Raw genomic sequence first — 14776 nt, forward strand, 5'->3', positions numbered from 1 at the left:
GATTTTCCTCTTTACACACTTATGATAAAGGCATCATTAACTCCTAACCGTCCCATAATATGCTGTACCGGATTACCTATGGTAACAGCCCATATTTGTTGCACCGGATGTCCTATGGTGTCAGCCCAATCATATAGATTTTTCACTCACATATCTCCACACACACACATCTCTATATATCCTAGGTGAATTCCTACCCCTTATAATCATGCTCTGTCACAATTTCCAATATTTTCTTTCACATTGCCACAACGTGTAATGTCATAACACACACAGATATATATATATATATATATCATTTGAAATCAATTAACCTTACAAATCTCATTTCACAAACTATTCTACATGCTAAAACCATTTCAATAACAAATCATGCACAAAACTCTTAAAACAACAAATGCATCAATTTGTATTTACTTCTACACAGTTACAATAGTTAACAAACATAATAAACTATATGGTTGCCTTAACCCTTCTGTTTGCTAGAAAGGTTTACTCATGTTACTTCCTTACTCAAATCTCTTTCTGCTTATCTACTTCATCACTCACTAGAATCTATATAAAATTAACATTCAGAGTCAATCTCACTATTGACAAAAGTGCCAATTATCACATTTAAACACTTAATCACTATCAAATCCACATTTCACATTTGATTACACGGTTTACCACTGATTACCCCTCATTTCAAGCTTTAACATTTTCTAGCAATTTTCTCTTACTACTCTCTCTCTAGATTAGGGCAATTCTGGCCTACATCTTTAAAGCTTTATTGTTTCAACTCAAACCAGTCACGAAGTACTAGTTTAGTTTCGAAAAACCTTTTTATTACTATAGGATAAGAAATCAACTCCTTAAAACTCCCAAATTCAATTTCTCACTAGTTAAAACTAAGTAAAAATAGGGTAGAATCAGAGGTTAAGGCAGTATGTGACTTACCCGATAAGTAACAGGTTAGAAACACCATCTTTGCTCCTATTTATGCTTGCCTTAGCACATCCCTTGCTCTTCTCCATGCTAGACCTCTCCTTTCACGTTCTCCTTTTTTGTTTTCATGAACTGGCATGTCCCTATTAATTAAAATTCTGCACCATGCATCACAGTGCATCCATTCCCCGCCGCAACGCGTGGCACAGTGAGGAAAATCCTTACTATACTCACACGTCTACTTCAAGATTCCACTCTTTTGCTCGTATCTGTTCATATAACATCCCAATAGGTTAAAATAACACTTCACTACTCAGAATCCTATTCTCACATTAAATCACTAATTCATTCCCAATCAGTCATTAATGTAAGATTAAAATTCAGGATGTTACATTTCTGCTATCATTTTGATAGCAAAATTGATGAACTTCTAGCGTGCGCTGTTTTCACATACGATGTCCGATCGGAGTGATTCAAGTACCCACACAAAGCTTAATTCATAAGCTAGCTAATGAGATAGGTTTGGATACAATCTAATGATCTAAAGAAACCATGGATTTCAACTATCACAATAGCTTATCTCAAACCTCCTTTCTCTACTCACACGTCCAATATACCAATTTGAACAAATTTAGCACATTTTAGTCATTTAGTCCATTTTGATCAAAAACTCATATTTTCTACTTAGGGCTATATTCATCTATAAACTCTTTTCTATTTATCCATTCTAGGTCTATTACTTCTCAATTACTACCTTACATCACCTCATCCAGTCTTATTTTACTAAAACTAATTTTTTGCCCCATTCTCTCTCTAACCTAAGGCTAAATTGAGCCTGCGGGTTCAAAGCTCTACCATTCAGCTTTAAACTAGTTCTAAAGCTCTAATTTAACTTTTAAGAACCTTTTTTATTACTATTAGGCAAGAATCAACCCCCTCAGATTCCACCAATTCAATTTCTCTATAACTCATTTTTAGAGAAATTGATGTGGAATGGAAGGTAAGAGTTATACATAGCTTACCCGCTAAGTTATCGATTAGAAATACCTTCCAATAGCCTAAAATAGCTTGCCCTAGCTCCTTAGCCCTTCCTTTCTCCTTCTCTCGTGTGTTTCTAAATTTCACTCCTCTAAAATTTCATGACTTAAGAAGTAATTTTCTAGTCCATGCAGCACAAGCCGCAACACATAGCATGGTGAGATTTATTCTTACCACATGTATTTGCTTCAACCTGAAATGCACTCCTTCCACCCGCACCTATTCATACAATATCCCCATGAGTCAAATTATCAAATAATCATCCAAATCTCTAATCTCACACTTGTTACCACTTTACCCTCGGTTAACAACTAATCACAGGATTAAAAAATTCAAGATGTTACAATTCTCCCCTCCTTTTAAGAATTTTGACCCCAAAATTTATAAAACACTTAAAGACTTACCTAAGGAAACAAGTAAGGATATTGTTGCCTCACTCTATCCTCTGTTTTCCAGTAGCATCCCCAGGAGCCATGTCTTGCTAGAAAATCTTAACTAATCGTATGGTCTTATTTCTCAATTTCTCCTCCTTCACATTTACAATCCACTTTGGCTTAGCCTTAAAGGTCAAATTCTCCTAGAATTCAATCTTCTCCAATTCTATCACATGCAAAGGATCAGGCTAGTACTTTTTAAGCTCTAACAAGTGAAATACATCATACACACCAGACAATTATGGTGGCAAAACAATCCTGTAAGCAACTAGTCCAATTCTCTATAGAATCTCAAAAGAACAAATGAATCGAGGAGTCAATTTCTTAGCTCTAATCGACCTCTCGATTCTCGTTACTGGTATAACCCTTAGAAACACATGGTATCCCACTAGGAACTCTAACAACCTTCTATGCCCATCTGCATAACTCTTCTGCTTTCTCTGAGCCATCAATAATTTTTTCTTGATCAACTTGATCTTTTAAGTTGTCTGATCCACAACATCGGGTTTCAACATAATTCTCTCACTCAATTCCATCCAACAAAGAGGTGACCTATATTTCCACCTATACAATGCTTTACATGGTGCCATTTGGATACTAGAATGGTAACTGTTATTATAAGCAAATTCAACCAAAGGGAGATGGCTATCTCAGCTACCTTTCAACCCCAATACATAAGCTCTCAACATATCCTTTAGGGTCTATATGGTCTGTTCTAACTGGCTATCCATCTATGGATGATATGTTGTATTGAATCTTAACTCAGTAGCCATGGCATACTGCAAAGCTCTCTAAAACTTGAAAGTAAATCTTAGATCTCTATCTAATACTATACTCTTTGGCATACCATATAGCCTCACTACTTCTCAAATATAGATCTTACCAACTTTTCCAGAGAACTATTGATCCAAATAGCTAAAAAATGAGTTAATTTAGTGAGTCTATCGACTATAACCTAAATGGCATCATGTCTTGACTGAGCCCTCGGTAACCTACTTAGGAAATCCATAGAAATGTTGTCCCATTTCTTCTTAGGAATATCTAATGATTGCAACATTACTGCTAGTCTCTAGTGCTCTATCTTAACATTCTAACAGGTCAAACACTAAGTCACAAACTTCGTAACATCTTTCTTTATACCAGGCCATAACCAATACCACCTTATACCCTAATACATCTTTGTAGCTCCCAAATGGATCATGTACTTACTACAATAAGCTTCATTCAAGATGACTTTGCTCATATCTATATTATCATGCGCACAAATTTTTCCCTAGTAAACCACAAAACCATCATCATTGAAATCAAAATTAACAGCTTGATCCACTTCAATCTCTTCTCTAATCCTCAGAAGACTCTCATCTTCTAGTTGTGCCATTCTCAATTCTCTCCAGAAATCATTATTGACTTTCATAAAATAAGCACCAACAAATGCTTCAGTAGTGCATCCCATTGTGACTCAACAAAAGATTCCATTAATATGTACTCCTTAACCATGAGACTTGCCACATGCAAACTCTTCTAACTTGATGCATTAGCAACCACATTAGCTTTACTCGGATAGTATTTCAATTTAAAATTATAGTCCTTAAGAAGCTCCATCCATCTCCTCTGCCTCATATTTAGCTCTTTCTAATCCATCAAGTTCTTACGATCGCTAAACATAGTAAATAAGGTACCATATAGGTAATGGCACCAAATCTTTAGAGCAAACACCACTGTTGCAAGTTCTAAGTCATGCGCAAGATAATTCTCTTCATGTGGTCTCAATTGTCATGAAGCATAAGCTACAACCCGACCATCTTGCATCAAAACACAACCAAGACATCTCAATAATACATCTGTGTATACCTCATAAGGTAACCTTAGATTAGGGATAATCAACACTGGTGCTATGGTTAACTTCTCTTTTAGCTTCTAAAATGCCACTTCACACTGGTCATCTCATATATAAGGCTAATCTTTGCTTGTCAACCTAGTCAAAGAAGATGCTATCTAGGAAAATCCCTGTATAAATCGTCAATAATACCCAGCTAATCCTAAAAAATTATGTATCTCAGTAACCGAACTAGGACGCTCCCATTTCAACACTACATCAACCTTATAAGAAAGATACTGAAAAATCAATAAGAGTAAAGGAGTTAACTCAGATTTAAAGATCCTTTTGAGATTTTGGATAAGGTCAAGTAAATTTCCTATAAGATTACCTTACCACCATAGTAATTTTGGTATTTATAATATGTTTTACACCTTTTTGACTCAAGAGGTACTAAGGGAAGCTATCCCATTGTGTATGACTAGAGGTAGTAAATTTTCAAGTGAATAGGACTTACTAGACTAAATCAAAATGAATAGTTGATGTGAAGAACAAGTAGCTTCAAAACAAGACTATTTAGTTGATAGAAGTATCATGGAAAAGTATAACTTCTATTATGCTACCTGAGAGTCTAATGACAACATGAGTATCCATACATGTTCTCTAAGTATGAGTTTATGTAGTGATTTTGAATTTTTAGGAGAAACTTCTTAAAAGGAGGGGAGAATTGTAACATCTTGAATTCTTTATCCAAAAGCTAATTACTAATAAGGGGTAAATTAGTAAATTATTAGATTAATTGGATAATCAAGATTTTGAAGGGTGAATTAACATTTTAACTTGTTAGGATGTTAAATGACTAAGATTGAGTGGAAGGATCACGACTTGAGTTGAAAAGTGCGAGCAACAATGAGATTTTACTCACTGTGCATATGCCAAGATACGCTGAGTATGCCGTGATGTATGGCACAAAATTTTGATTAATAATAGGTGGATCAGTGTGTGAAGGAAGAGGAGTAAAGGGAAAAGAATGAGAAAGAGGGGGAAGAGGTCATTTCTACTATGGCTTATAGATTTAGAGTACTTGGACCCAGTTCTGACTAGTCACTTACTGAGTAAGTTTTGTGTTGCCCTTAAGCTCCTATTCTACACTAATTTCTCTTAGTTTAAGAGATAGAAAAATTGAATCAGGAAGTTTTAAGGGGTTGTCTTCTTACCCTATAGTAGTAAAGAGATTCTAGGGAGTTAAACTGAGGGATTGTGACTAGTTTGATGACTAACGGTTGAGCTATGAGGTTATAGGCTTAATTTGACCTAAGATAGGAAGTTTAAAAGGGTGGAAGTTTGTTATGGAGTGTGTGGAAGTTAGTAGCAATGTTAAGAGGTATAAAGACAATAATTTTGACCTAAAAAGATTAAGTAAAAGTTATTGAATGATTAATTTAGTACTTTTGGGTCAATTGAATAATCAATTTATAGTGATAAATTGCATAGATTGAGGTGGATTGTGTGTATATTATGTACAAGGAAGCTAACAGTGTAAAGAATACTACACGTAGCCATTTCTAGTAACAGAATAATTGAGGTAAATAGATAATTCATTCTGTTTGTTAGTTAGTTTAACTATTCATAAGTAAATTGTATATGAAATGTGTGATTTGAATGTGGTCATGATTTGTAAACTCATAAGATTTTGTGTTGAAAAGGAATTTATTATAAAGTGAATTATTAATGAAAGTGGATTTAAAAGTAAATTATTGGTGTGTGTGTGTGTGTAAATTGAGATATGCATTTATTTTCATCACTTACATTAGAAAGGGTGGGAGTTCACTTTGCAATGAAGAGATAACCTTAAAAAATCCATATGACTTAGCTAATACTAGTGGACCCACGGTGTAACCATATTAAGGGACTATACCATAAAAAATCTAGGCAGTCTAGCAACTCTTAGTACTCGTGAGGGTGCAGTTAGGAGTCAAAGACACCCTTAGCGTATTTGAAAATGGAAATTCATAGTCTTGAAGTACAATAGAACACCTTGACCTTGTAGATCACCTATGAAAAATTGGGCAAAGACTAAATCCTTTAATAGATGGTCAAGGTTGTCTATGAATTCATTCAAGGATGTATGAAGGATGGATGGACTTGGATGATCATGTGTGTGAAAACAATTTGGTGAAAATGAATATGCATGTATTATATATAAATATATAATTGGAATTGAGAAAGATAAAGATATTATAACATCTTGATTTTCTAATCCTACAATTAGTTATTAATCAAGGGTAAGTTAGTAATTAGTAGAGAATTAGAGATGTGGAGAATTAGTTAATGATTTCTATCTTTGGAATGTTAAATGAACAAATACAGGTAAAGAACCATGTTTCATAGCAAAGCATGTGCATGTGATGAGGATTCTCCTCATTATACCATGTGTCGCGGCTAATACTACCTACACCACACACATGTACCAGAAAAAGATCTCTTAAGTCATGAATTAGGGTGACTTTCATAAGGAAAAAATTAAGAACACATGAAGGGAGAAGAGAAGAAGCAAGGGTTAGCTAGAGTAAGCATTTTTGGAGTATTGGAAGGCATCTCAAATCAATAACTTATCAGGTAAGCTTCGTAAAACTCTAACCCTCAATTCCACTACAATTTCTCTTGGTATGAGTTATAAAGAAATTGAATTAAGGAAATTTCAATGGTTTGTTTCTTACCCCATAGTAATAAAAAGGTTCTCAGGAGTTAAATAGAGTTTTGTAACTGGTTTGGAGTTGAGTGATAGAGCTTTGAACACTGTAAGCTCAATTTGGCCCTAATTCAATGGAAATTACGTTTGGAATTTGTGTGCAAGTGAAATAAGGTTGTCTGAGGTGATAGGAAGTAGTGAATGAGTGGTAACACACTTAGAATAAGTAAGTGGAAAGGAATGAATGGCAAAGTATAGCTTTAAGCAACAATTTAGTAGTTTTGGTCAATTGAGTTAATTGACTAATAATGCTAATTATTTATAGATTGGTGTGTTTCGTGAGTAAGTTGAGAAAAGGGGCATGTAGAGATGAGTAGCAATTGAGAGTACACCACAGGTAACCTTTCTTGTGATAGAGGGGTTGAGGTAATTGAATAACTTTCTCTGTTTGACTATTTATTAGAATTGTGTGTAAGTATGCTATCTATTACTTGAAACTATTTTAAACTAAGCATGTTTTGTGTTATTGCATGATTATGACATGAAAATGAACTTTGGTTAAATAAACAAGTAAAGTTGTGTAATTTTATATATAAGTATGTATGTGAATAATGGTGATTGAAAACTTATGATTGGTTCAGAAAGTCTGATCATAAAGGTGGGAGTTCACCCGTATGGAGCATAGTAAAAGACCATATGGCATCATTCTCCTTAATGCCTTATGGGGTGAGGTGTTGGAGAATTGTATCTCCATAGTGCCTTTTAAGGTACAGTGTTAGAGATTATCTCCTTAGTACCTATTGAGGTATGATGTTGGAGATTCAACTCGTTAGTATTAATATGATATGGTGTTAGAGTCAAGACACCCCAATGTGTGTATTGGGGGAACCATAGTTCAGAAGTGAGATAAAACACCTTTGGCCAGATGATTCTACTATTAAAGATGAGCTCAAGGAGTGGGAGTACATATTGGTCTAAGGTGAGCCTATAGTTTCAAGTCGGGGTGATTTGGAGGTTTGGTTGGTAGTGATCATGCTATATGCTTGGAAAAGTGGTGAATATAGTGGTAAAAGAACTGAAGTGATTTATAAACATTAGATTTGAAGTGAACATATGTTATATACTATGTTTAATGGTGTATTACATTATACTTTCATATAGTTGTATGTGATAGTTGATAGTAGAGAGTTATTTTATTACTGAGATTTTTATCTCACCCTCATGGTTACATTTTTACCGGATAGAGTAGTGATCAAGGAAAGGAAAAAGAGTCGAGACCAGTATAGTGGTGCCATGACTGTGAAAGCTCTAAGTTTATGTAATGAACTAAGATTTAATGTGGATAATGTGTGCAACTGTTTGCTTTCCATTGTGTATCACTCTGATATGCTAAGATGTTGATGGTTTTGTGAAATAAGTCTTGGGCCTAAGCTTTTTAAATAAAGTAGTTGATTACTATTTGGTTTCATACTGGTGATTATTAAGTTAATCATTTCCTATATCTAGCGGATATAGGGAAAGGTTATAGATATAGTTACTTATTTATGGTTATTCTCTTTAATAGATAGCTTTGAATTATATTGGCTATTAAGATTTTTAACTCACCTCATAGTTTATATTTTATAAGTCCTAAGACTGGTAGCTACAGACGGAAAGAACTGAGCCAGTAGTAGTAAGTCAACAATTGCCCTCGACTTTGTATTAGGTTTGCCTAAGATAGTCCAAGGGCATGATTCGATTCTATTGTTGTCAATTGGCTCTGAAAAATTACTCACTTCATACCATGCAGCAAGACCATCAATGCCTCCCAGTCACTAAACTGTTTGGAGATTGTCCGCCTTCATGGGTTACTCACTTCTATTGTTTCAGATTAGGATGTCAAATTTGTTAGTTATTTTTGAAAGACCCTTTAGAATCTCTCTAGTACCCAATTAAAGTTCTCCTCTTCTTTTCATCCTTAAATTGATGGTCAAACTAAATTCACTAATCACAGTTTAAGTAACCTACTCAAGAGTCTAGTCAGTAACAAACCAAGAACTTAGGATTCAGTATTGCCAGTCACAGAGTTTACCTATAATAATTCAATCAATTGATCCACTGGTAAGAGTCCATTTTAGATTGTTCAAGGGTACAACCTCGAATAGCCTATTGACCTCTTACCTATCCTTATTATGAACCGTACATTTAAATCAATAAAAGCTTTTACCTATCACCTTCACAACCTTCATGCTAAAATTAAGCATATGTTAACAAAGAGTAATGATGCATATAAATTAGCTACCAATGCACACTTCCATTCCCAAGAATTTGATATTGGAGACTACATTTTGGCTCACATATGTCCAAAGCACTTCCCAAGAAATTCGCTCAAGAAGTTACATTACCTCTTCAGTGGAGAGTTATTTCAACCTAGGGAAAATTACGAAATCATATTTAATTTGATTTAGGGTTTTATTTTATAATATTTGATTCAGCATCTAGGGTTTCATTTATTTGATTTAGCATTTAGATTTTATTTATTTGGAATAAAATAAGATATCTAAGTAAATCTAGATTATCTTTGTTACCTTTCAAGCATTGTCAAATATGATATATTGACTAGCTAGATATCTTATCATATTCTATTGATTTTAGGTGAATTTGCATTATTATTTTATTATTCTACAGTAATTTTAGAGCTCTATAAAGAGAGCCGAGGTTCCCTTTGTAAATAGTTTTGACATTTGAATAAGAGTTATATAGTTCTCTCTTCCTCCTTCTTCTCTCTTCTCTTTCTTCCCCTACCCTCTTTCCTATTTCACATCACTCATGCACATGAGTTTTAGTCCACCACTCAAATTTTCCTATCAAGAGCCTTGAACACTTGTGTAACCCGAAATTTCCTAATTGTTGTGTTCAGAAACTTGTCTAGCCCTTTTTGGCAAGTATTGGAACTTGCCCATGTGAAAATGAAATGTCAAAATAGGTCATTCACCTCTACCATCCCATTTTCATAAGTTCTAGCCTGAGCTATGTGTGATCCAAAGTTCCAAAAAAGCTTATGCTTTTGCTTGACTCAAGAATGTGAGTTTCAAAAGGCATTGTTGGATTAGGATGCATAGCAAAAAATTAAAATTTAAATCCTAATTGCAATCACGAACCGATCAAATTTGTTTAGATCAAAGTGGATAGAAGAAATACCTTTTTCTAGAGTCAAACTTCTTGAGTTTTTTTTCAAGTTTTTCAAACTCAGGTGCTGACAATATAGATCGGCTCCCTCTATCGATATCCACATGAACAGCTTTGTAACATGAACAGTATGCTAGTGCTTCCAATATCCGTCTATCAATCAGATGCTCCTTTTTTTTAGGATATTTTTGTGGCTCTCAAAGTTTTGCCATTAAGAGACTCTCTCACTGGAAACTTGTCCCTTATCTATATTATATAAATTAGGGTTTTTGTAGCCAATAGAATTAAATTTAATTTATCTCATAAATTAAATATATGATATCACATCTAATTTAAACTTATCTTAAATGCAAATTATAGAACTGATATGATATCTTCTTATATCATGTTAGTTATTAAATTTAATTTATCATATAAAACTAAATTTAAAACTAAATTTAAAACTAACATGATAATATAATATAATATAATATAATATATCAAATATATTATATTATATTATATATGTACACAAATATTTATCAAATAAATATTTAAATAGATACATATATATATATATATACCAAATTTGTTCACCCTAGATAAAGTATTATATTCATTGAATTTAGACACATTCGATTCAATGAACCTTGACATTATAGCTCGAGTTAAGCTGTTCTTATGTGCGACTTGTAGACCCATATGAAGTAGGCAGTTGGCCAATAATGCTACTAGTCCATAAGTCACAAGTGACCTCTAGTAACACATTATGACTACCCAATTCATATAGGGATTGATGATCCAATGTAGTCTATCATATAACCATATCACATTCTTTTTGGTACAATATTTCGATTAAGCGTGAGACATAAAATTGTTATTATCCTTTACCTGACCATTACTTTCACAATCTCTGAGTAAATTGACTATAGTAATGGAAAAACCCTTTCCATTATAGTATGGCCACATATTTTCTCAGCCTTACTCATCAAGGGACCCAGTAATATCTCTCAATTAATGTGAGGGATAAATTTCATCTTGACTACTTATATTCCTCTTCATGAATATTACTAAACTCATTCATAGCTCAATAGTCATCATGTAGGAATCCATGATGATCTCAGGTCAAAACATATGAGATAAGCTTATGACTTATACCATACAGCTTTTTGAGAGTGGGTCGATTTAGCACCTTGTATCCTTTCAAGTACCTACAACTTTGATGTATATCTGTATAATTAATCAAAGTCATACTAGTCTTGTTTCATCTATGATCCCTTATAGATGACTGACAAGGGAGATTTTAGAACAACCACTATAATTTATCCAATGATACAATTATCATAGTGAACATGCAATTAATATGATAATAAAAGAAAAATTCATTAAATAATAATGTTCATAATAAAATGATTGGCCCTAGAGTACAATTTCAACAAGCATACACATGAGAATCAGCATGAGCTTAACACAAGACTTTCTGCTAGTCTCATACATGTGGGTTTTGGGTCATACATTTGTGAAGTAGAGCTTTGACACTCATTTAATGAGTTTCACAAATAAAAGGGAGAATTATATTAAAATCCCACACAGGAAAATTAATTACTACAAGTTTCATTGACAACTGAATTAAACTGCATTGATGCAATTTAGTTCAGTTGTCAATGGACCTTGCAGTAATTAATTTTCCTTATGTGAGATGTGGTTGTAATTCTCCACAAATAAAATGCTTTTCTCTAGTAAGACATTGCTTCTTCTAGCATGCAATGCAAAGACTCTAAATGATTAGTTTGAAGTGTCTAATAGTCATATTGATCAAACATTATAGATAAACCTTATTTAAGTAAGTCGATAATGAATTAAGTGATGCATTCATTAATTTCACCTACTGCATTAACTATTTTTTAGAAAAGCTCTTTGATCTAGTTTATAAGCTTTGAATTGTATTTTATTTACTCTTTTAAGAGTTTTGTGATTTGATTATCTCAATCTTTATTTCTAAAATCTTAAGGAAAGGTTTCCCATAAGTGGTTTATTTTCTTATAAAGGTTTTGTAAGTGATTCAGTAAGTGCATGACAAGTTTGAGTTGGTTGTTGTATGGAGGTTGCAAGAACCCAATTTAAACTTGTGAATTTGTACTAAAGTTGTTATACCAAGTGTTTGGACTAAACCAATATAATTCTCTGTGTGAAGCTTTCTCTTCTCAAACTTCATTTATTTAAACTCTCTTCATTTACTTTGTTTTGATAAAACTAAATTACCGTTCCATTAGGAAAAGGTTTTAAAAAAAATTAAGAGCAACCAATTCACCCCTCCTAGGGTGCCAACTTAACTACAACCTTACTCTTACATCAAATATTAAAAATGATAACACACCTAAGAGAGAGAGAGAGATGAATTAGATTTTTTTAAAATTTTTCAGTGTTTCTTAAGACTTTTCTAGAAAACAAAGTGTACAAATGCAAGTTTTAGTAAATTTAAATTCTAAACTTTATTTGCAAGAATTTTTGAACAATTTTCAAGAGCTTGACACTTATATAAAAAGATAGAAATCAAACTTCAAACAAAATCTTCAAGTCTAAAAATAAGAAAACTTCAAATACAATTTTAACACAAAATAGAGCATAAACTAAATGTGCTGAAAATATGGAGAGTTAATGGATATAGAGAGTGCAAATTGAGAATTTATCATGATTTAACTCTAGTCACTTGAGCCTATTTTTATTCTCCAAGTTGACATTTCTTCACTACAATCCACAAGTTTGAACTAGGCATTAGTGGAAAAATTGGAATATTTTTTAACTAAGAAATTAATTCGGTTATCAATTTAAAAGTAATGATACAATGTCTAAAGTTTCATTATATTTGGAATTAATTGGCTTTATCATTTTGAACTTGAAATTCTAACTCTAAAAATTCCTTTTGGAGGTAAATCGCGAAACTAATTTGAATGGAATTAATAGAAGTGTTGTTCATGATAATTATGAGATTTATTGTAAGTTTAGGAATTATCGAATGATATGATTATAGTGGTTGTATTCATGGACCATTCGATTCTCCTTGGGCTAGAACTTGATTTGCATTTTGGAATGTCATTTTAGGCCATGTAAACTTTGAATTGCACTTTTCAAGGACTATACTGCCCCTGGGATTGTGGTGTGCTGATTGTTTTCTCTCTTAAAGTGGTCATGGTTTATCCTATTGCCCTTCAAATTTTAAAAATTGATGTAACCGGGGTTTAATTTTTATTGAAACTTGTGCATGCATATATACACACACACAAACACATACACCACTTTTGAATTTTTTTATGAAGGAATTAGAATGATTAATTATTGTGTGAGTCTTGCTCTTGTATGAAATCATATAATTATTAACACATTGAAGGAATTTGTTGACATACTAAACAGCTAAAAAGGAAAAAGATAAAAGGTGAGATTTCCAAAATTCCTTATTAATTTAACAAGTCATGTATAGATTTACTTAGGTTAGATATTTAACAAGTAATATTATGGTCATGACAAGTAACACAAGGCAATTTACAAATAATATTAAACATTCTATATAAGTGATGTTAGCAGTTTAACAACATTGATGGTTCAACATTGGATGAATATTGCAAAAGTAATATTTTAGTCTTAACAAGTAACATAAGAGAATTTACAAGAGTTCACAATTTAGAAGTGAAGTTAAGAGAATTTACATTAATTTAAAAACAAGTATATTATCAAACTTCATAAGACATTTTACTTGTAAAGTCAGTAATTTAACAAATCATGTATAGTTATATATGATAGGTATTTGACAAGTAATATCACGGACTTGACAAAAATCATAAAGCAATTTACAATTAATATCATATGTTCTTCAAATGACATTAGAAATTTAACAAGTCATAGATAATTTTATATAAGATGAATATTGAACAAGTAATATTTTAGTCTTGGCAAGGGGGGAATTTAAGGGTAAGATTTCACAATTTACAAGTGAAAGAAATTTACAATAATTTAAAAACAAGTATATTATCAAACTTTACAAAATATTTCATGTTGACACTTATGACAATATATCAAAATGCGTCATTGTAAAATCAAACATCCATTTAAATGTACAAAAAAGCTTACATATCTGACACATTCAAAAGATTACAACCCATTACAAAATACTATATGGGTTGTGTAAAACTACGCAAGAGTTGTTGTTTCCCCAACCAACCAAAAAAATCCAAATTGAGTTACATTCATATTTACAAAATAAAGAGCAATTATGTTTTACTGCAGCATAGGTATAGGCAAACTTTAGGTAGTGGTCAACTTTGAAGAGTCATGCTTTTTATATCCGTTTTCCATATTGGTGGAGAGAGTGAGCTTTTATCATATTGTGTTTGTTTTATCCTACAATCAACAACTCATGTTAAGTAATTAGCAAATTATATTAGCAATTTACAAATCGTGTTAGAAATTTTACAATTAGGGGTAATTATTAAAATAAATTATAATAATTGTTATAACTTAAACGCGTTAGCAATCAAAATAGGATGGTTGTCTAAACTTTTTAGCACTCTTATACATGCATCCCTTACATTATTATTCTTTCACTTTTAATCCCAACCTCGTATATTGTACTGGCCTCATTGAGTATACACGATTTATTTTCAATAAATTAAAAACGAAGCATAGCATACACAATGCTACCCTACCTCCATAGAAGATTGGTAATCA

Source organism: Prosopis cineraria, unplaced genomic scaffold (assembly GCF_029017545.1).
Source record: "Prosopis cineraria cultivar Desert tree isolate PC_DT_omini unplaced genomic scaffold, ASM2901754v1 PC11, whole genome shotgun sequence".
In the NCBI taxonomy this organism is placed as follows: Eukaryota; Viridiplantae; Streptophyta; class Magnoliopsida; order Fabales; family Fabaceae; genus Prosopis; species Prosopis cineraria.